Source organism: Chionomys nivalis, chromosome 6 (genome assembly GCF_950005125.1).
Source record: "Chionomys nivalis chromosome 6, mChiNiv1.1, whole genome shotgun sequence".
Taxonomy (NCBI): Eukaryota; Metazoa; Chordata; class Mammalia; order Rodentia; family Cricetidae; genus Chionomys; species Chionomys nivalis.
The window spans coordinates 83,969,158-83,994,281 of record NC_080091.1 but is presented as its reverse complement, the minus strand read 5'-3'; positions in this window follow the sequence as shown (position 1 = coordinate 83,994,281).

Genomic DNA, 25,124 nt, shown 5'->3' with positions numbered 1-25,124 from the left:
ACTCTTTTCTTCTGGTTGTATCAAAACGTGGAAGGAAATAAATGATTTTAAATATTTGATTCTATTTACAAATATACAATTTACAATTATCTTTAGAAAAAAGCTCTATATATTTTAGCAATGCTATTAGTGTGGCTTACATTCATGTTATAGATATTTATAGGTATGAAAATACTTAGATTATTTAAATTATTTTTAAAGGAAATTTTTAATATTTTGGAAAATTTTCAACTTGGCTCTTAGTACATGCAGTTAAAGCATATACAGACATGAATATCCATTTATATTCAGTTAAATATGTTACATTAAAATAAAGGCAAATGCATTTGGCTTATTAGTTGTGCAAATTCATTTTTCCATTCCCTGTATCCTTGAGGCTATTATCTGTTATATATTTGAAGAGCTGCCTGGTGTTTTGCTACTGAACCTCTTCCTCTTCCCCACCACATTTGCTTCAGTCAAGTTGCCTCTGTAGACTAGGTCTGCCACAGTGGGGGGTTGGGGCACCGCTCTCTTTGGTGCCATCAATCAAGATTTATAAATCTACAAATAGATTATTTTTTTTTCATACTAAACCCAGGGCTTAGTAAACTACCACATAGATACATTTTATTTTCTGAAAATATCTCTTGATCCCAAAAGACTGAACATTGGGTGGACTTTGCAGCTGAATTTATAATATGTTTTGAGATCATTTAAGTCCATACACTTAACCTACCATCCTACAGTGTACTAAACCTGTGCATTTTTAGCCTGCCTTTAAGAGAACATTGTAACACATCTTACTAGGCTTTGCCTTTCCTATTTAGTCAGTTTTTACCACCTTAGGTAAATGCATAGTTTTAATCTTGCATTATGTACTTTTTCATGCTTGTGATCTTTTAAGAAAACATTCATAAAACTCTGTCCTAGTTTAAGAAAGTCAGGAAGAATGTTAGCAGTGAAGTTAGGATATGGAAAAAAATTTTGTTTCTTTGCCCATTGTGTTATGTATAGCAGAAAAGTTGAAATTTTCTGATGGAATAACTTTCTTCTCTGCCAACATGGCCTGTACCTTTTGAATTTCAGGTGATGTTTTGTTAACTTACCTTAAGTAAACCTGTACAAGATCAGGCCCATTAACTTGAACTCTCAGTGAGGGTTCAAGAAGCCCCTTCCTTAAGAATTGATAGATATTTGATAATTACTAGGAGACAGAGAGGAAGGAATTTTAAGACAGTGCGTGCTATAAGTGTTCATAAATTAACCATAACCTATAAGTATCTCTGTTTCAATTCATTTATTTATAAAGTTAAACTTCAGTACAAACATTGTTTTTCTGTCATTGCTTCCTTGACTGAGAGGAAAAGACATTTTTATTCTCATCTCCTCAGAGGGGAAAAAAAAAAAGACCACCACACAGAATATAGTTTTTAATTCTTTGAAAATCTAACATCTGTATCTGTAAAGATGACTCTGTTATCACTGGTATAAAAAGGGGGTGCAGTAGCTAGTGAGAGGGTTTCCTGTAAAGTGATTGCCATCAAGTCTGAACACCTTGGTATTATCCTCTGTATCCATATAACAGCTGGGAGAGGGAGCACATGACTGTAACTTCAGAAATGGGGACACTGAGACAAGAAGATTGTTGCAGCTTGCCTTCTAGCTAGTTCAGTGAGACACTCTTCCTCAAAACAATAGAACTAGAGGATAACTAATAAATACACCTGACATGCAAACTATTGCCATGACTATCCTTTCTTCTATACAAAGTGATGGTAAAGCCCTATTGCTGAAGACAGTATCTAAATAACTCTTTGAATGTGTGAAGTCAAACAGATGCCTACCTAGGTCCTTCAACCGAATTGTCTACTGTTCACAGTACTAGGGTGTATTGTGTGCAATACCAAAGTAGAAAGGTAAATAACAATGCACCCACAAAGTCTTTAATCTCCAGTGATGATGTACTTGAAAGATGTTCTCCTGCAATAGTGGCACAAAGCTTGTGAGAATAAACAACCAATGACTGATTGGTAATGATTTTGTTTGATTGCTTGTTTGTTTGTGGTTTTCTATATGGGGAAGGAAGTTGCAGAATTTGGAAATGAAAGGTCTGGAATATGCTGAGTTGTTGGGGGTTCATTTGTTAAACTATGTTGATTGGACCCTTGCCTTACAGTTCATATCAGCACCATTTCTTGGAGAATCTGTGCTCATACAGCTTAAATTAGTCAGATAAACCCATACCTGACACAAAAGACTTTCATCCCCTCAAAGAATTCAAGAATAGTATCAATGTGCTTTTACTCAGGTTATGTGGGAAAGTCTAAAATCAGAGTATTGTGAAAACTCCAGTGATAAAGCGTCTCATATGCAAAAGTCCCACAAACTGAGCCAAAGGGAAAGAAAGCTTTCCCAGGGCTCCCAAGGGAGATTACTTTTGTGAAGAGCTAATTGAATTGTGACTCTCAGAAATTACTCAGTAGTGTTTCACAAGAATATTGGTCAGCCAAGTCTGAATGTGCCTGACTAGATGTGATATTTTTACCTACCTGGTGACTGATGAGGTGATGTGCTTAGCCCATGGATTCATATCAGAGAGTTTTAAACGACTTAATTCTCAGGCCGCAACAGAGTATAATTAAACCTCATTATCTGAAGGTGGGACTCAGTAATCTGTAGATTTTGGAGCTCCAAGAATACCCAAAGTTCAGCAATGTGAAATAAGTTGCCTTGAAGGTAATAGAGGGGAATTCCCCTGAATGCAAATGGTAGTGATTGGAGCTCTGAGGATCTACAAATTACTAATGTTGACTTCAAACTATTAAATCAGAAGTTCAATATGGCTCTTGGATATGTGAAATATCCAAGCGCTCTAAGATTTTAACAGCAAATTATCATGACTTTACTTTTCAAATTAAGTGTATCTGAGACAATGATAAAATTAGCACTGATAAATTCAACAAACTGTCAACATTCTAAGACTGCTATGGTAATAAATAACTTTTTGAAAGTTATATTTTTGTACACATATTAACTTTTAACTGTAAGAACCTGTGTGCAGAAAGCTTATTAGTCACAAACTAACATTTCAGATATCATTATCATTCTATAGTTTATGCAGAACACTTATTTGAATAGAAATGTCCAATGCTGAGAACATATGACATTTTTACTGCTATATTCTTAAAACACCTAAAATAGAAAGTCCCTAAAATCAATTCAGCCAAAAGGATTTTATTTCTTCAGACCTTATTATGTACTTACTCATTGTCACAGAATGCAAGGCATGTGAGTAACACTGTATGCGAATGCTCAAAGAGGAAATTGATGCATAAATAATTAATACTTTGAAAGGTTAGATTTAATTTGGAAGTAGGTAATTTTCTCCTGCTAGGGTTACAGACACATGAAGGTGACTAGACTGATGGGCTTGCTTATAGAAAGTACCACAAAATACTAATGGGTAGCTTTTCATCTTTTATGTAGATTCACCAATATAAATTATTTCTAAAAATTAGCTATGAGAAGGCAAAAGGAACAATGATAATTTTTTTGTTTTACAAGGTGCTAAAGAAATATTTATTTTTGACTAAATTTTATTTTCACTTAGTCCACAGTTCCAAAAACATGTGTGCAATTCCATGTTTACCATGTGATACTTTGGATGTGTTAACCATAAGATAACTAAATCTATCTCTTGAAGCAATCATTCTTTTATGTTAAGATTTTATAATTGTATCTAGGTTTTTGAAACATTTAATACATAGATATTACCTGTTCTCACCTCAACATCCAATGACAACTGTAAGTTCTTGTTCCTGTCTAACAACCACTCACTCACTACCTGTTGGTTCATGTTTCTACCCCTATCCCCAATCCCCAATGTTTCTCAGCCGCTTAGAATCAACATTTTAGTCTCAACTCCAATGAGCTTGTCAACTTTTTATGTTGTGTGTGTGAGAAGCATTTCTCGTTCTATGTCTGGCTTATTTCATGTAATATAATGATTTGTGGATTTATACATGTGGTCACTAATGACAAAATTTTTATATTTGCTACATTTTCTTTCTTGTTCAATAGCTGAAGAACATGAACTGTGCTTTAACTTTGGGTGTGCAAATAACTTCTATATACTGATTTCTTTTCTTAGATTAAACCAAGGATTAGAAACAGAAGAGTCATATGGCACTCTTATTTTACAACTTTTTAGTAACTGACTAAAACTGTTGTTTTCCTGATTTTATAGGACCACTTTTCAATTAGATTTTATCAATAACTCACTAATTTTTATTGGAAAATGATCAACGAAGAATTCATTGTACACATTGGTGTAGTAAAATCAAGCAAACAAAACAAAAACCGAAGGTACAGTGTATCAGACAGGCTGGAGCTTGCATGACTTACTCTCTGCACACACATGTCACACATACGTGAGGGTGAGGAATTGGACTAGAGGAAATGAGCCATGTTGATCTTTCGTAGTGACTACTTGGATTGCTAAAACAAATAATTTGTTGGAACCTCCTGTTTCCTATTTTGTTGTTTTATATTTCCTGTTAGAAATAAGACAAGTGGCAGGGAGCTAGTTAGGGGAAGTAGTTGGCACAAAACTATCCAGCAAGAATGAACTTTATTCCTGTAGAGGAGTCTGTGAAGTTGGGACCAACCTTCTGGCCTTGAGATAGGAGAACATTACAAAGGGCAAGTACATCATATCTGAGATAACAGGATAGGCATTAAAGGACAAAGATTTCATTTTAAGTTCTGGAGATTTTATGAAATGTAGAGCATACAAGTAACAAAAATAACTATCATGAATAGGGTGATGGGAAAGTGGGAAATTCAGAGTTAAAGTCTTTTGAGAAATTTTCCCACCCTGTACAAAGGAAAGTATCCTACTTTTATATTATTTAAGGGTAATAGGAAACTTTGACATTATGCAATTTGATCTGGAACAAACTAAATGACAAAGAACATAGAAGACCTGCACTCTGGGTATAAGGGTATTTTATTTGTATATTGATAATAAATCTTGCCTGAAGACAACAGGCAAAACTAAAGCCACTAAAGGTCAAGCAATGGTGACACACACCTTTAACCCCAGGATTTGGAAGACGGAGTCAAGTGGATCTCTATGAGTTCAAGGACACTCTGGCTACAAAAGATTAATGCAGAAACAAATCCAGGTGGTGGTGGCTCACACCTTTAATCTCAATCCTAAAGATTCACATACCTTAAATCCCAGCACTAGAGAGAATATAAAATGGAAGGAGAGAGAGGCTCAGTCAGTTAAATTTGTGGTCACCCAGCCTTGGTAGAGGTAAGGCATCTCTAGTGGCTTGACTGCTTTACTTTTCTGGGTTTTAGGTTGAACTCCAATTTCTGTCTCTGGATTTTTATTATTTGTGCTATGTCTCAGTAGAACTATAAAGCAGGAAATATGAAGGCACATCACAGTACCATCCCAAGCAGAGATCTGCAGTGGAGTACCCTTGTTTCAGGCCATGGGACCTTGTCTCTTAGAGTGACCAGTGTCTTAAAGGGGAACTAAATGGGTGGGAGTCAGGGATGAGGCATGGGGTCAGGTCATCATGTAACATTTACTAGTATAAAAAAAACTATGTGTAATTTCTATTATTCAGAGTTAATGAATACCATCAATTTCTACAGTGTTTATTTTACTTCAATACATAGTAAATTGAGCTCATCATTAAGGCTATTATTTTATTTCCATATAAAATTGTATAAGAAAAGTTCCTTTGTTTCATTTCATTCACATATGAACTATAGTGAGTACAGGATTTCAGTGGATTCCACTTTCTAAGCTTCTAAAAGGTCATTTTGCAATGGCATTATACATAGCCTGGAGACATAACCCAACTATTCGCTAGTAATAGCTTGAAAGCTATGAAAATTGAGTAATTACCTGAGGAAATGCTTTATGAAGCCATGACCTATGTTCCTTGTTGTCTCCATAGATACCAGCAGAAAAAAACAAATTGTGTACTTGCTAAGTAAATATTGATAGAAATTGACATAAAAGGACAGGCTTGATAAAAATATACCCTAACCTTTACATATAAATCTTTGGTTTAAAAGATAAGTTTCTTGATTATGTACAGAATAAAATGGAAAAGTAAGAAGATAGTTGCTATCTTGAGTTTATTGTAATGATCTGTGGGGTGGATTATACTATAATGATTAAAGTGAATGACTGTATCCATCACTATGTTTATGAAACAGGTTATGGCAAAGTCATTTTCACGAGATGTTTTCTTAACCATCATAAACATTTCCATTACACACATTTTTCAAATTTCCCTTTCTCTCTATCTCCAATGTCTGTACACATTGACCTATAGAGTCCATCAATTAGAAGAGACATGTTACAAAACCAAGAGACACATTCCAAAAGAGCAGGAAATCATCATGTGGCAATCATGTCACAGATACCTTGCAAAAGTTCTTTTCTGCTTTCATTTCTTTAATGCATTTTTAAGCCAAAGGAACTGCTATCACGTGGCAGTACTGAGGTTTTATACGCGTATATGGAAAGGAAAGAAAGGGTATCAAATTTCTGGCTAAGTTTGATATCTTTTTTATTTAGTCAGTAAGGAAAATGTGTTTAGAAAGTATTTACATCAGTTGTCTTTTAAAAATTTTAATTAATGTTAGTGAATTCTGTAATTTGGTAACTTCTGTTTTCTCATACTCGAAAGAGATAAGATACTCAGTGAACTCTATCATTACAGGAAATAAGGAGTAGCTTTGTGATCCCGTGGGCTTAAAGGTGGCTATGATGGAAGAAATAAACATTGACTGTGGAGCTAGATGTTGTTGACACATGCATATTCCTGGTTTTATCAGAACAATTCATTCTGAGGAGAAAATAACACTCAGAATGCTTTTGCATTATAAACATTTTGACACAACAATTTAATGTTAGATTGTTGAGACATTTTAGTGGCACAGATATTATTGATGAGAAATTGGTTATTAATCCTCTTTAAGGTTATTGATTTTGTGGGTTAATATTTGTAAACTTTGAAGATAGAGATAAAGGCAATGTTGCAGATATGTGTAATGGAAATGATTGTCGCCACAATAGAAATTGCCTGTGTGGTTACTGAGTTTGCTATTTATTTACAGAACATCAGTCAGCACTTGTAACTCCTACCTATAGCCAAGCAATAGAATCAAATGTCCCTTTCTCCTTTTCTCTTTCAGGACTTGTGGAAAAAGAAAGCAAGGAAATCAATTTTCCATTATACTCTAATCATATCATTCAAAACTAAGATTGAATTTAGGTAAAAATATATTAGGAAATTCATGCAACTTAAACATTTTCTTTACAAAATATTATTAGTATAGCATCATGTAAATGGTAAATGTTTTTAGATCTTATTATTTCAATTCTATCCTCAAAATTTTTGCAAGGTGAAACAATGTCCTAATTATAATTATCAGGTCAAGTTTGATCCCAGTCATCATTTTGCATGGGAAAGTTCTCTTCTAAACAGTGCATTCTGAGATGGAAAAATATAACACTAAAATATTTCAATATTATTATATGACTTGATAAAATAACCTTACATTTTATAATTACATTATTTAATTATTTTAGCTAAGAAATTATTAATGAGAAAATTAGTCATTTTCAAGCACCTCACCAAGGCTGTGGTAGTGCAGTCATCTCTGAGGATCTGGAAACCCAAGGGTGAAGGTCCAACTAAAAGTGATACTCAGTGATTGTCCATGCAACTATACACATTCAAGACATGCTAAATGAACTCAGCATGTTGGCTTGTATTTTGCACATATATACAAATTAATGTGTGCATTCATATGCATATATATGTATGTAAAACATATAATATAATGATTATAATGAGAGGAAAAGAGTTCAGATGTTTGTGAGGGGAAACATGGAAACAGTAGGAGAGAAGATAAGGAAAGAGGGTGTGATATGATTATATTTTAACTAAAACATTATAGTAAATAAGACATCTTTCCAATATTTTACTTGAGACGTTTGAATTGAATTTTACATCACTGAACAAAATCATTACCATTATCAGTTTTTAAAAGTTGACAAAATAGCTTGCATATTTCTTGTGAAAGGTTTTAAATAATATACATATAAGATATAACTATTTCATAAAATTTCTCATTTTCTTTGCCACTAGAAGAACATTTTGGAAAAGTGGATAATTACTTAAATTCATATTTAACCTGGATATTTTAAGTATGTTCCAATGTGTGGTCAACACTAATGTTTTTTATTTAGATATATACTCTGGAGACAAAGCATTTTTAGCTTTCCCATGGGTAGCAACTAAAACTTGAGAATTTATGAGGTGATAGGGAAATACAGGATATTAAGAAGAGGAGGAAGTCAATAAAATGTCACTGAATATATCAAAATTTAATAACTTGTTTAAAATGTGAAGCTAACAAATGTGAGGTGAAGGAACTGAAAGAAACTTCAGATAGAATTTGAGAGAGATTAAAGGTGATATTAAAATGATTTTGTCTCTTTTTTATTAAGAATAATTTAAATTAACATATAATTTATTGTTTCCACCAACCAAATCTTCCCTTTAACCATTCCAATGACCCTTATCAATTCCTTAAATTGATGACATATTTTTGATCATTATTATTACACATTATTAAATACATAAACATATAAGCAAAACTTGTGCAGTCTAGTTAATGTGACTTGGGTGCATATGATATCCAGGCTGACTGCCTTACTTTGAGTACCTAATTATGATAGCAACCCATGCAGAAGCTAATTTTCTTCTCTCAGCACTTCTAGTTGCCTGTGGTTCTTTGTGTAGGACTGGAACTGTGCTGGCTAAACTATGTTTACTTGACACAAACTAGAGTCATCTGATAGGAGGGAATCTCAATTGGGAAAAATACCTCCATAGGATAGTCCTGAAATCAAGATAGTAGGAATTTTTTATTTTAATGATTGATTTGGGAGAGCCTAGTCCAGTATAGGTGATAACCACTCCTGGGGTAGTGGTTGTGGTTTTTATCTGAAGACAGAACTGTGTGAGCTGGGTGTGTAGGAGATAGAATGATGAAACAAACAAACAAGAAGTGTGGCTCTGAGGAAATTCTCTACTGCAACAGAAGAAAGCAGCTTTGTAGAAAGACATATAGAGAGGCTTCCTAGGAAATTTAAGAAGAGTGTTGAAGACCTAGATATGTCCTCCTATGTATGTCTGGAAAGACCTGAAATTTAAGATTTGAGAATTTGGAATTTGGGTCTAGGATTTTGTTGTGGAGCTAAGACAGGTTGTATATATACAGCATTGATAGCAAGCATGTAAAAAAGCAAAAAAAGATTCAGGTGTCACAGTTTATTCTTTAACATAATAGTAGATACTTTCATTAATAACAAAATAGTTAATTTTTTTCTCATGATAGAGTCTAGGACATCAAAGGAAAAGTCACTGGCAACTATGTAACTATATTATTTGGAGATAGTATTCTTTTTGACAAAACAAAAATTAAACAAATCCAACAAAAGCTTCTAGGTGGTGGTACATGCCTTTAATCCCAGCACACAGGAGGCAGAGGCAAACAGATTGTGAGTTTGAGGCCTGGTCTACAGAACAAGTTCTGGAACAGGCTCCAAAATTCCAAGAGAAACACTGTATTGAAAAACAAAACAAACAACAAAAACAAAAAACAAACCGGCAAACAAAAAAACAGAAAGACTTCTATTCTGTGCCGTGACAAAGAGAAAGCACCCAAGAGCTTCCTATGGTCCCATTGTTAAGGAAACAAATAACACTCCAGAACTAGGTTTTTATGCCACAACTCTAAAAAGTGTCCTGTTCATGAGTAGGTTTTTATTTTTATTTTATTTTATTTTTTTTACTGAACCACACCTGGATCAAGGAAGAAATAAAGAAAGAAATTAAAGTCTTTCTTGAATTCAATGAAAACGAAGACTCAACATACTCAAACCTATGGGACACTATGAAAGCAGTGCTAAGAGGAAAGTTCATAGCATTAAGTGCCCACTTAAAGAAAACGGAGAAAGCACACATTGGAGACTTAATAGCCCACCTGAAAGCTTTAGAAAAAAAAGAAGCAGACTCACCTAGGAGAAGTAGAAGACTGGAAATAATCAAATTGAGGGCTGAAATCAACAAAATAGAAACACAGAAAACAATCCAAAGAATCAATGAAACAAAAAGCTGGTTCTTGGAGAAAATCAATAAGATTGATAAACCCCTATCCAAACTAATCAAACGGCGGAGAGAGAATACGCAAATTAACAAAATCAGAAACGAAAAGGGAGACATAACCACAGACACAGAGGAAATTCAGAGAATCATTAGATCTTACTACAAAAACCTGTATGCCACAAAATTGGAAAATGTAAAAGAAATGGACACTATTTTAGATAAGTACCATATACCAAAGTTAAACCAGGACCAGGTGAACAATCTAAATAGACCTGTTAGTTGCGAAGAATTAGAAGTTGTTATAAAAAACCTCCCCACCAAAAAAAGCCCAGATCCAGACGGCTTCAATGCAGAATTCTACCAGAACTTCCAAGAAGACCTATACTCCTTAATGTATTTCACAATATTGAAACAGAGAAGTCATTGCCAAATTCCTCTTATGAAGCTGAAGTTACTCTGATACCAAAACCACACAAAGACACAACCAAGAAAGAGAACTACAGGCCAATCTCACTCATGAACATCGACGCAAAAATACTCAATAAAATACTGGCAAACCGAATCCAAGAACACATTAGAAAAATTATCCATTATGATCAAGTAGGCTTCCTCCCAGAGATGCAGGGCTGGTTCAACATACGAAAATCTATCAATGTAATCCATCATATAAATAATCTGAATGAGTAGGTTTTTATGTAAGAACATTTCCCAGAACAGGGCTTGGGGGAAAGAGCAGGACAGTACAACATGGTAAGAAGTTATTTAAGATATCCATGTTTTCAATAAGAAGCATTTAAAAGATGAGAGATTTCATAACTTGTGGGCACATCTTGCATTTTTCCTCAATCTACAAACAGATATTACCCACAATTGTCTACAGTTTTATTTTTAACCCATGAGCTACTTCTCAATCTAAATGATATGCCAGCACGTATTTTTATTTATATCTAGTAAAAATGCTTTTGTCACAAATCTACTATATCCTCTTAATGTTTGAAGAAAGTTACTTAGCAGTCTTCAGTGCCAGATATTTCATATTAAATATCTCAGAAATGTTTATAATATGGATATATAGACCAATCCCTAAAAGAATACACTTTCTATTTCTCTTTGAAAATTACAAAAATATGTTAGTCTGGAAATATTTTAAAAGATTTATTCTTAGATCATAGAACTGCTGAGTATTATGCCAAAGGCTCCCATTCAGACCTGGTATTTCAGAATGTAAAGCTGGAAATGTGTGGATAATAACAGCTTTGCTAAGAATAGACCCCAAGAATGCATCCCTGGAAATAGAATCCATGGGAATGGCACCATGTGTTTTCTTTTCAGGATATTGCTAAGGTTAATTACTTTAAAAATGATCATGGGTTTCTACACTCAGTGAGCTCTTTGGAGGTATCTGAATAGAGACCTTAAAAGGAAAAGAACTTTGAATAAATGCACGGCAGAAATCCTTAGTTTGACTCCATTGATTGAAATGATATGCCGTAAAATTGGAATGAAAAGGACAGGGTGTAATGCATGATATCCATGATAGAGCATGAAGCAATCAATGTTTCTGCTCTCTTAGCTTCCAGCTCACGGGCAGGATCTGAGGATTTCTTGTTGGAAGAAACACCTATGTTAAAGGAAAACAATTCTGAAAGTGAAAAAATTAATGTGTTCAGTAACTTTTTTATTAATTTTACATTTTGCTATTAGCATTACATTCAAACTATTACTGCTTCATCACTAATTCTAAAATCCTACAATCTTGAGCACAAATCAAATGTTTTGTTTCAACTTTCAGGATTTTATGCTCCCAGACTGCATTTAAATTTTATCATTATAATAAGCACCTGTGTCATGATTCTTCAATCTTAACTTTTCTCCCTTTTGTTAGCTAAAGGTGTGTGTGTGTGTGTGTGTGTGTGTGTAAAATGAAAATACACTTTATCATCCATCCATTCATCTGTCTGTTTGCCTGCCATGTTTAGAGCAAAAGACTTTGCTAGTCCCCACACATAAACAAAGAATCCAGAAATTTTCTTTGATTCCCTTACAAGGAGGCCAACTGTATAGCAACTGTGGCTAGTTTGTCCCCACAGCTAAGCTCAACTCTTACTTCACCTTCCAGAAATTATCTGGCTAATGCAGAAACACGAATACCAACAAGAGTGGGTTTCAGTGTCAGTCTTTATGTCTTCATGTCACCTCCCCGAAGCTGCCTACTAATTAATTACCTCCTTAGGACACAAGGGATCACTTGAGGACGGGCTGGAGGACTTCCTTCCTTATATCCAGGACACATAAATTAATTATAACACATTATTTTTAGCATATGCACTTTCATAGTGAAATAAGCCTTTTGTTTAATGTTTCCAAACCTAAAATCTCTGACATAAGAAAAACTTCAAATTATATTTACTCTTGCAAAAACCACATAAGGAATCATACTTCTATTTTTGCCATGGTTTTATCCTCAGGCTAGAGAGAATTCAAAGAAAATAGTATTTTCTTCTTCACTAGAGATGGAGGCAGATGGTATCAAGTACACTTAGAACCTCCAGCAACAGTTTTCTATAGCATTAGCAGTAAATCTACCATTTGCAGTCTATTGTCTATTTAAATCTATTTAATTTACATTTAACAAGACACCTCTTATTCTTATGAGTTAATTAAAGAGTTAGTGACTATTAAAAGGATTCTAATTGAAATGCAATAAATAAGATAACCGAGTTGGTGTGTAATTAGCCAAATTTACATAAGTAATAAACACCGTATTGCAGTCTTCTAGAATGGAGTTGAACTAATGCTGATAGTACAATCTCATGCGAGAACAAGTGTTTAGGCATTTAATTAACATAAAACACAAAGCTCTGACAAATTAATTGTATATAATCTTTAAAGTAACTGACAAACAAATAATATAACTGTCTTATGTAGTGGTTTTTAACATTATTTTTAATCCTTACTCATATTTTGCTCCATTGATTTAAGAAGAAAAATAATTTAAATAGGATAAAAAGGACAGCTCTTTTCCAGTGTAGGACTTCTGCAGTTATCACATTTGGTGACTCTTTTGGGTCATCAATTTATTCTACAAATTTTCTGGAAAATGAGACTTCTCATATGTCTTGACTGACAGTTTGAGAAAAGTAACCATAAGATTCTTATGGAATAACTTTAGCCTCTCTCCTAAATATCTCCTATTTTTAAGCATTCTTCTGTATTGATATGACAAAATAAAAAGATAGTTCACAACTTTAAAGTCTCAAGCATCATTCTTTTTTCTCAGTAAGCTTAGTGAATTTGCAAAATACATTAAAGCGTCATAAAGTACCCAATTTCATTTTTGCATATTTTAGGAAGGTAGTATTCTTGACACATATTAACAATTTAGTATATTCTATAATGAGTACAGATAGAAGGGAAGTAAGAAGTCAATAGTGGATAAAGTAATTTGGTGATATTTATATTTGTAATTGTGTTTATATTTTCTTAAAATATCCCCGATGCTTTGGCAGGCTTGGGAACCTATTCTGCACAATGTATTGCCTTACTAAGCCTTAATAAAAGGTGAGGAGACAAATCCAACCTCAACTTGATTCGCCATGCTTGGTTGACACCCATGGAAGGCCTGCCCCTTTCTGAACATAAACAGGAGGAGTGGATTGAGGAGGGCAGAGAAGTCAGAAAGAGGGACTATGAGGAGAGGAAGGAGGGGAAATTGTGACTGGGGTATAAAATAATGAATACATTTAATTTAAATATATATATATGTACAAGATAGTGTATATTGTATTGAAAATAAATTTTTATAAAATATATTTTTGTCACAGTTTTCCTTCCCTTATCACCTTCCAGATCCCATCTACTTCACCACTCTTCAAACTTCACAGGTTCTCCCTCTTTCTTTTGAGAAAGACAGACAGAAAAAAGATTAAAAGATGCAAATAAACAAAAAGAGAAAACATACACCAAAAAAGCACAAGAAATGCATACATACTGATATAGGACATACAGACACATGCACACACACACACCTCATAAAAATACAAAATTGGAAACCGTAATATGCAGGCAAAAGACCAATAAGATTCTTACCTGAGTTAATAGGAGCTCACCAACTCAGGCCTAACAGGCAAGAAACCAGCATAGGACCAAACTAGGCCCTCTGTGTGGGTGACAGTTGTATGGCTGGGGCAGACTGGCAATAGGACCAGGATTTATCCTACTCTTGTACTTGCATTTTGGAAGCTATTCTCTTTGGACGGATACCTTCTCAGCCTACAGATACAGTGGGGGAGGGCCTTGGTTTTTCCTTAAAGCAATGTGCTAAGCTTGTTGACCCCCCATGGGAAGCCTTACCCTTTCTGAGGAGTGGATAGTGGGGGAAATGGAGGGAACAATGGGAGAAGGGGAGGAAGTGGGAACTGGGGTTGATATGTAAAATGAGAAAAGAGAGATGTTTTAAAAAAATAAAAAAGAGAAATAGAGAAAAAGTATCAATAAAATTCTCCAAAAATACCATTGAGTTTGTTTTATGTTGGCTATCTCATTATGGGTGTGGGCCATTCCCTTAAGAGTGGTTTTTTATACCTGGTGATACTCCTTTGGGGAAACTTATTTTTTCTTTGTGAGCAGTTGCCAATTAGAGGTAGCTTCTTCTTGGTTAGTGTGGGAATGTGTGTCCACTCCTCTCTCAGTGCTGGAATTCCACGTGGTTTGAACCAGTGAAGATTCTGTGCATGTTGCCATAGTCTCTGAGTTCATACACACATATTTTCTATTTCTTGCTGTAATCCATCCTCTCTGGCTCTTCAAATCTTTGGTCCTCCCTTTTTTTTAGATGGCCCTTCTGTGCAGGTTCAATCTTTATTTAGAAGTTTCACAATCGGAAGCCAACTAATCAACCTCATCTGTACATTGACTGTCTGCATCTGATGATTTTTTTGAGTCCTTCTCAACTCTCAAAATTCCAGGATTCTATGATCTTTTCTTTTCTCTTTCTTTCTTTCTTTCTTTCTTTCTTTCTTTCTTTCTTTCTTTCTTTCTTTCTTTCTTTCTTTCTTTCTTTTTTTTTTGAGACAAGGTTTCTCTGTAGCTTTGGAGTCTGTCCTGGAACTAGCTCTTGTAGACCAGGCTGGCCTCGAACTCACAGAAATCTGACTGCCTCTGCCTCCTTGGTGTTGGGATTAAAGGCATGCACCACCACCACCCAGCAGGATTCTATGATGTTTTAAGACACTATTATTAAGGGTATAAGAACAATATGAATCCTGAAAGGAAGGATTAGATGAAGACAACCCATTTCCGATGTGTTTTAAGGTCTCTGAATCTCTGGACATTGTCCATTTTTAGGGGTCTTTATTTGTTCCCATCTTCTACAGGAGGAAACTTCTATGATGGTGATTGAGCAGCACAGAGAATAAGAATAAAGCAGCTTGTCATTAGGAATCATTTTATTGCTCTGTCCTTCAGTAGATGAGTAGGATTTGGTTTTTGCCTTAGTCCATTGCCTCGCTAGTCTCAGGTTCAAGGCTACCCAAGCAGTGCACTCCATCTCCTGTAGTGGGCTTTTAATCCAGGTACTGGTTGGTTCTTTTCACAATCTTTGTGCCACTATGCACAATATATCATGCAGGCAGCTCATCATTTTATAGTGCAGGACTTGTAGCTGGGTTACTGTTTACCCTTTTCTTTGATACCAAGCACAATAACTTCCATTACTATGAAAACTGGCCGGTAGGGCTGAAGGCTTTAGTTAGGTACCAGCTTGACTTCTCCATGCTCAATGAGCTGTACAAGTGCTGTCTTCAATGACAGTGCCTTACAAATTTTTGTAGAAACTAACCAGTAGCCTTAGCAAAAGTCTGCCAGGACAGGAACCAAAAGCTACGGAGAAACCCTGTCTCGAAAAATCAAAAAAAAAAAAAAGTCTGAGGGTTTTCTTTTTTATTCGATGTGGGGGCTCCATGAGTTCTGTTAGGACAAAACTTCAACTAGCAGTAACCCATTTCTGGCACTGGGTGCTTCACTTGGTGGTGAGGGATGTCTAGTTGGGGCTTTGTCTTACCCATTAATTGATGATTCTATTTTTCGTTCTTTCACACACACACACACAAACACACACACACACAAACACACAAATCCATTTATAAGCTTCTGCTGAATTGGTTTTCCAAATGACCCCTCAAATAGTCCTTAGCATTAGATGCTCCTCCATATATGTCCCATTTACCTCTTCTTCCTTCCCTTTCTCCTTTTAATCCTCCTTTTAATGTCTCCATAAAACACTGGGTAAACAATTAGACTATCTCTAAACATGTGCTTAGAATTTTTTAGTAATCTGGTATTAACTTCACCATGTTAATTTGTCTGCCTTAAAATGAAATGATATGTAGAAGATTCTAATAATTAACACTAGCACATCAAGAATGACATAATCAATTGTACATTAGGATCCAAATTCACAGATCCTTTTAGTACAGAATTCAGGGTTAATATTTTTGTGACCTGATCACTTAGTCTGTACTCATCTAAAGGTATGATCCATGTGATGGAACCAGGAAACGCAGCTTGTACGTTTGACTGGTACAGCATAGAGATTAACTATATTATCTTCACTGAAAACGACCTATCAAATAGGAAGGAAACTAACCACATGTTTGGTATCAATAACAAAGAATTCATTAAATGAAGAAACCAGGCTTTCTTTCCAGAAATGAACAATATTTTACAAGAAATATTGAAAGATATGAGCAACACACATTTTATTCCTTTAATTAATACAAGCAATTTTTAAAATTGCATTATACTTACATAGTTTTTTTCTCTGGCCTTTCCTCTTTCCAATTCCTATTGTTCTGTCTCAAATCATGATCTCTTTTTTGTAATTGTTCCAGGTATAAAGGTGAGCTGAAATACATTAGAAGGTTGTGCTACTACAGTTATTGTAAATTAAATTTTCACCGTGACCACTGCACAAAATTTTAAAAAGCATCATTTTAAAGTTAATACAACATGTTTGAGACTTCATAAAATTGAAGAAAAAAATGTGTAGTTGTTTTTTGAAAAGAAATTACTTTGATCATTTGTTATTAAGTATTTTTCTTCTTGTTTAATGCCCCATTAACAAATTTTCCAGAAAAATTTCCTGCAGTGGATAAATATGTGTTTTTTAAAAAAGCATATCTGCTTATAGATTATTTGTAAAGACTGATTGTATAATTTTCAAGTACAAATGTATAGAATACAGGTCTGCGAGTAAAGTAACATGCTTAAAAACAATCAGTTGAGAAATTTGAAAACACAGAGTTGTATGACATTTGCACCCTCAGTAACTGGGGAGCACTCAATTGAAAGCTCTCCAGTAAAATGCACAAATACTATAGCCAACCTGTCTGAAATGATCTCATATGTTCTCTTTCATTTGAAGTCCCAAGGTTCTCATACTATACTTATGTTCTATATTGATATTCTGTTGTTAAACTTACTCACAAAAGTGTTTTAGTAAGTGTACTGAGAAAAAAATATATAAAATTTCCTAAATTTTGGGTTCTGTTATTTTTTTTTATCAACCCTTCAACTTCTTTGAGAACTTGTAACTACTAACAAAAATGCTGAAGGCACAGGCATTCTAGTAAATTTAAATTCCATTTGCCATTATGTAATGTCAGCAACCTGGCTGCTGAAATCCAAACCTACTGTGGTCCTTCCCATTTGTAGGCTTTTTGCTTTTTTTTTCTCCAGATAACTTCTTTTGATTTCTTATTATTCTCACATCTGATGGTCACCTGATGATCACAGGCTGTGTGTGTGTGTGTGTGTGTATGAGCCAGAGCCAGAGAATCAGATAGAGAAAGAGACACACATAAAGAGAGAGAGAAAGAGAGAGAGAGAGAAAGAGAGGGAGGGAGGGAGGGAGGGAGGGAGGGAGAGAGGGACGGAGGGAGGGAGGGAGGGAGGGAGGGAGGGAGGGAGGGAGGGAGGGAGGGAGGGAGGGAGGGAGAGAACGAGAACTTGGCCATAGCAGCAACCTTGTTCCTTCTCTGAGACAGTTTCCAAATAGAGGATGACGTGTGAAGCCCGGCATCAGTACTCCTGGCAGTGCAGTGACAGGTGCCTTGACCGCAAAGGAAGTGCTTGTGTGATGCGAGAGCACACAGGAGGGTGGACAGAAACTAAGGCAGGAAGACTCTGCTCTTTCTAACAACAGTCTGCAGCAGCACTATTTCTGTGTAAGGCCCCAAAATAGTTTCAGTCATTAAAAGTTTAGATATCAAGATGTCATTAAACATATTTAATAATTTGGATTCAACCTATGTGTACAAATGTATATAAACAACATAATGTATCAATTTCTTCAGATAAGGTTAACACTTAATATTAATCAATGGAGATAATTTCCTTCAGGAGAAATTTTTCAGCACAACACTGGATGAGGCCAGTAAGTATTACAGTAGAATATACAGGGCAGATTTACTCCTAGAGATTTTGTGTTATTTAATTATTTATAATCTTAGACTTAAATAAATTACAATATAATTACATAGTTTTTCTTTTCCTTTTTTCCACATAACCCTCCTTGCTCGCCTTTAAATTCATGACATTTTTTCTAATTGTTGTTACATATATATGGAAATACAGAAATTCAGTGAGGTAACTTAAATCATACTGTAATTTTAACTAAAAATATTATCTTCATTACCAGACATATGTGTTATTTTTCAATCTGGTAGCTTTATAGTCAATGAATCTTATGATATGATCATGTATTATTTTGAAACTAACACTTGAACTAGTGCCAAGTTAGTGTGTTCTTCCTGCATGTCTTTAGTCAAAACAAAGAAATTCCATTGTTTTTACTAAATTAAACCTTGTATGGATAAATTGCTAAATTAGTATAAATACTGAATATCTACAGTTACTTATAAATATAAGAATAAATATGGGTATTCAGTATTTATATTTATTCAAAATTCATTCAAAAATAATTTATTTTTGGCTATTATACACTTAATCTCTTCATCTTAGACTGATAGTTAATTAAGTGCTAATAATTTTAATTTCCTTTATTGAGTATTAAAGTTATTTTTATTATATGGAGACTATAGAAATGTATCTAGCTATGAGAAATATTTTTTCAATTATTAGTTGGTACCAGTTATTTTCTATCACTATATTAATTTATAAAACACTCCATTATCCCAAAATGTAGATGACCAGATAAAGTATTCTATTAAGTTATGCTGGCATCTCATTGTCACCTCTGTGGTAGACAAAAGGCAATGCAAATTAGATTCCAGAAAAATGGTGAGAAATACATTAACTTTTTGCCAAAAGAGCAAGTTATGAAGTCCTAAACTGTTCATTGTAATAGCCAGTTGGAATTAGTCCAGATTCGTACTTTTCCAGTCATTTTGGAATGGGAACATAGCCATTACCTGGTTGGATACTGAACTGCATCTTTTGTGAGTACCAGCTGTTAAGTCAGTTACACTTGCTTTATGGTAACAATGGAATTTTAGTACTTAAAAGGTTTTATGGGCTTGAAATATTTATGCAGACAAAATTTATTCATCTTCTTTGATATTTTTCTATTATATTAAACATCAATTTAGGTGATGTCATATATTGAACTATGTTGTTAATTGTATGGCCACTGTTACCCTATCTTTGAGAAAAGTAAAAACTGTCAGTATATATTTAAAATATAAGGTCATGTCAGTGTGTCTTTTGTCTTTTGCAAGACATTGTCAAATTTTCACCCAGTATAGATGTCATTACAAGTGCCTCATTAACACAAGATTATGTCTGTGGTAAAGAAAGTTGCACATTAGTGAGTTATGTACACGTCTCCTACAAATGTTTGACTTACTGTTCATCTTCTAGAAAAATCTGCAATCAATTTGCTATTTTTTCCTTAGGTCTGGAATAGCAATGCAAATCAATTCATTTTAAGGTATCACTGCAGAACAATTGCTGAATATTCAAGAACAAAAGAACCATTGGCTAAAAAATTGGCTAAAAAATATATTTTTAATGTATTGTTTATTAAAAACATTTATAAATGACTAGATAAATTTAAAGATGATAATCAAAATTGTATATCCATGTTTTGTGAATTTACTTTTTCAACATTTCTGTGATGTATAATATTATATCTCATTTATGTTAGGGTCATATACTCATGAACATCTACAATAGGTTATTTATTATATTTGCATATATGCATAGAGCATGTAAAATAATGATCAAGTTCTAATAAAATAAAATTGTTTCATGTATAGGTGGACTTTTCTTTCCTGCTTTCCACTTTCCAAATAACTAACACAGAGGTTTAAAATTAATTGCAAATATTCGGCTGATAGCTCAAACTTATTACTAGCTAGCTCTTACATTTTAAGTTAACACATACTTCTTATCTACCCTCTCCCATGTGACTCATGACTTGTTGTCTCATTTTCTAGATGCTCTGTTTCCTCTGAGTCTGATGGCATCTCTTCTAACTATGGCCTTCTTCATCCCAGCATCTTTATTTTGATTGTCCAGCCTATACTTCCTGCCTGGTTACAGGCCAGTCAGCTTTTTATAAAACCACTTCAAACATCAGATATTTACAGTATACAAAAATATTACTCCACAGTATGTATGGACCTCAAATTCTACACAATCAGAATGCTGTGTCTCCATATTGACACAGTCACAATGTAGCTCTCTTTCTGTTACACAAACTTTAGTCAAAAGCCTTCTTGTACATTTTGGGTTTAGTAAAAATTTTCTCTTAAGTAAATTTATGCACATATTGTTTTGAGTTTAGTTTTGCTAGTCTGATTTAAAAGTTCTGTAAATTAGGCTTCCTAACACTCTAAGTATCAAAAGAGCAAGTTACCTTCATGAACTGAAAAACTTTTCAAATTACAAAGATTATACAGTGCACACATTTGAGAAACTTTAAATTAATCTCAGAGATATGGTTAGCATGTTCAGCCTATACAAGATGTAGATGCTCTGTAGAGATGTAATAATAGATGACAGGTTAATTAAATACTGGAGGCGTGCCAAACTACAGATACCTCCTCATCACGAAGTTCAGCAGGTGCTTTCATCCTGAGTGTTATATCTCAGTTGTAGGTAAGTTCACAAACTAATTAGGCTCATGCTGGATGATCGGTTATTAACATCCTTGAATAATTGGGTACTTGGCATTTAGTGAAATTAGCAAAAGCTGATGCTGGTATAGAATACAAATATTTATTGATGAACTTTATATTCAACTTTAGAAGCACAATATTGGCTTGTTTCATTCAAAGTTTCACTTTGAATAGAGGAGCATATATGGAAATCAAAGATACAAAAATGTATCTCATAAATAATCTTCCCAAAGGAAATTTGAGAGGTCAATAAGTAGATAACTCAAAAGCTTGATTAAATGGTTAAAATGGCCTTTAGTTAATATCAAAGTATTGTTAGTTCACTGGTAAATTATTATTGAAGAATTTTCTTTTGTATGGTTCATGTGATTGAATTTAGTACCCTAAACATAATTATTGGGTTCTCTGCTACTGATTTCCATCACTATTCTTATGAAAAATTTCTATTTCTAGGCTAAATAATCTAAATTATAATCATACCTCAAATATATTATCAAGATGCTAGAGACACCATTTCAAGTCCCTCATTGTAATTGGAACTTTTGTGCTATAAAGTTTCTGTATTTTTCCATTTCTACATCAACTCCCAACAATTGGTCAACAACATTTTAAAGGCTGTTTGTTCCAAAGACATAAGATTCATCTTAGTGTTTTATAAATAATATAGAATAACAACTATTCACACAACATTTACATTGGTAGATAAAATGATGTGGAAGTCCCCTCTGTGTGCTGCTTGTATTGGATAATGAATAAAGAAACTGCTTTAGCCTGATAGGGCAGAACTTAAGTAGGCAAAAAGACAGATCTGATTTCTGGGAGGAAGAAAGCAGAGTCAGGGAGACGCCATGGATCCACCAGAAACAGACGCTGGGAATTTTACCCGGTAAGCCACTGTGACGTGGCGTTACACAGGTTACTAGAAATGGGTTAAACTAAGAAGTAAGAGTTAGCCAATAAGTTGTTAGAGCTAATGGGCCAAGCAGTGTTTTAATGAATATGATTTCTGTGTAATTATTTCAGGACTGAGCAGCTGGGTGGCCGGGAACAAATGAATGGCCTTCCTGTTACAACAAAATATACATTTTTTACAGGAATCTATATGTAAATTTATGCAAATTCTGTGTCATTTTAACTGAGGAACTGACTATGTACTGGTGTCTGGAGGAATCACTGGGGACGCTAAGTGATGAATGACTCTTTTCTTTCCATTTGATTCCACACTCATCTTTCCATCAGATCTATATCTTGTAGAATTACTTTACATAGAAGCTAGAATAATGTTAAATTAAACAAAAATATTTAAATATTTATAGGTTAATGATATATTATGCATCAGTCAATTATATATGTATTAATACGAGTGAAATTTTATTTTATTGTGATATACACATAAAAATGATTTCATAAATGTATTTTAAAATGTTAATTTATTTCTCAGTCTTGTCTGACCACCTGAAGGGCTTCCAAATGTATTTTTATTCTTTATGCAAATTTTTTGAACATCTTATATATATGTTGAAGGTTTTAGTAATTACATTAAACTGTATGGAAATTTTATTTCTATAGTATTTTTCTCTTTATTGTGAAGTAAAATCAATTTTCATTATGGGGATCTATATCATATTAATTAGATGGTATTGATGTAACTTTTCAAAAATTCCTAAAACAAGAATAAATCAAACAGAAAGTCATTTATGTTACTTAGAACACTTCTGGTTGTAGGCAAGAATGAATTAGGAGGAAATTGCCACCACTCTAGATTTTAGAGGGATGATAACTCTGACTGATTACATGTGACTAGAAAAATGTACTACTCTAAGTCCCACAATGGTGAAATGTGTTCAGGTGAATCTGCATGACATAATAATATGGAATAATTTGTACTTGGCTTCATTTATCCATCTGTTACACAAATAATAAAAACCCAGAGATAGAAATTGGGGTTTAACCCGAAAAACAGGGCAGCTAAGCCACTAGAGAAGTCTTACCTCTACCAAGGCTAGGTGACTGCAGACTAAAAGAGACTAAGCCACTCTTTCCTCGCATTTAATATTCCCTCTAGAGCTGGGATTAAATGCATGACTCCTTAAAACTAGGATTAAAGATGTGAACCAACACCACCTGGATTTATTTCTGTATTGATCTTGTATAGCCCAGAGTGACCTTGAACTCACAAAGATCCATCTGACTCTGTCTCCTAAATCCTGGGATTAAAGATGTGTGTCACCATTGACTGACCTCTAGTGGCTTTAGTTTTGCCTCTGGTCTTCAGGCAAGGTTTATTTATCAAAATATAAATAATATACCACTATATAAATTTCTGAGTATATTGATAATTTTGTGGTTTAAAGGATGTTACAAGGAAGAACAGAATAAAACAGTATCAACTACTGTTAGAGAATTTGTAAACATAGTAAAACATCAGAGGATGTCTTATATTATTCTAACTCAAGCCACAGCAATTTCTTACCCAATAACAGAAGGCTTTTCTGATAGATACATACATTGGCTGCATGGATGAATAGAGATATAGAGACACAGGTACTCCTCAATTCAAGATAGGGATGCTTTCTAGAAGGCCTTTATAAATTGCAAACATCACAAAAATAAAATGCATTTATCTCACCCAAACTACAAAATCGCCACAGCTTCTCATCAACAATTGGAGTCTAAGTTGTTTACCCTTGTGATCACTTGGATGAGTGGCAAACACAGGTCACTCTTCCCACTCATGCCTACTTTCATGTGCTTTTCTCCAAGCAATAGTAAAAGAACCAATAAGCGCATACCTGTTAGCATTGCTGGACATTGTAAATGATAACTGATCTGTGCAACTGCCAAATTATATTGTTGTTTGTTCAACAAATATCAACAACTTAAGCTGTATCCAAAGAAGTTAGCCAATGATTTAAATAACATTCAAGTATGTCTGACAGACACAGTCACAGTCCACCTTAATAAGATTGATAGGGAGATATCATGTGCTAATTTAAGGAAAGCTTTTGGAAAAATTCCTACTAATCAGTAGTTACTAAAAACATTTTGAATTGTAGTTACTCAAAGAAAGCCCATCAAAAGATTAGATCTTGTCCTATAAAGCCGGAGAGATGACATTCAGACTCTCTTAGTTTATTAAATACTACTTAAGATCAGGAGAGCAAGTAGCTGGAATTAATAAGAAAACCTATCCAGAAGCAAATTATTTTGAAAAACATATTCCTTTATCTTTATCAAGATATAATTTGTGTCAGAAAGATAAACATTTGAAGTTTGCACATCATGGCTTTGTTGATCACAGTTGTCAATAACTGTTCCAATGATGTGATCCTACAGAAGTTCCACACCTTCGCTACCATCTTCAGATGGTACTGATATCAGTGAGAGTCGCTGGACTACCAGAGAGGTCCGTCTGTCTTCCTGATGATGAGATGGCCACATGTCATACAAGGAGTGTGGATTCTAATTCCACTTCCAAGTGGTTTTGAAAATAAATTAATTAAATGATAAACTAGTTGGGGTATAATAAAATTTTATGCTATTTTAAAAATCAAATTCATTTCTCTGAAACATTGTGCCACTGTCTTGAAAGTAATGACTCCCATTTAGTAATGGAAAATTCAGCTCTAAAATGTCAGTATTTGATTTGCTATATCATCTTGTTAAAATAAATACTTTTTAAGAAAATTTAATCCATTAAGAGAGGAGGTGGAGTGCATTTATACTATTTGACATCTTTAATGCACAATTCTTAGAGAAATTTACACATAAAAACATGATTCTTGAATAT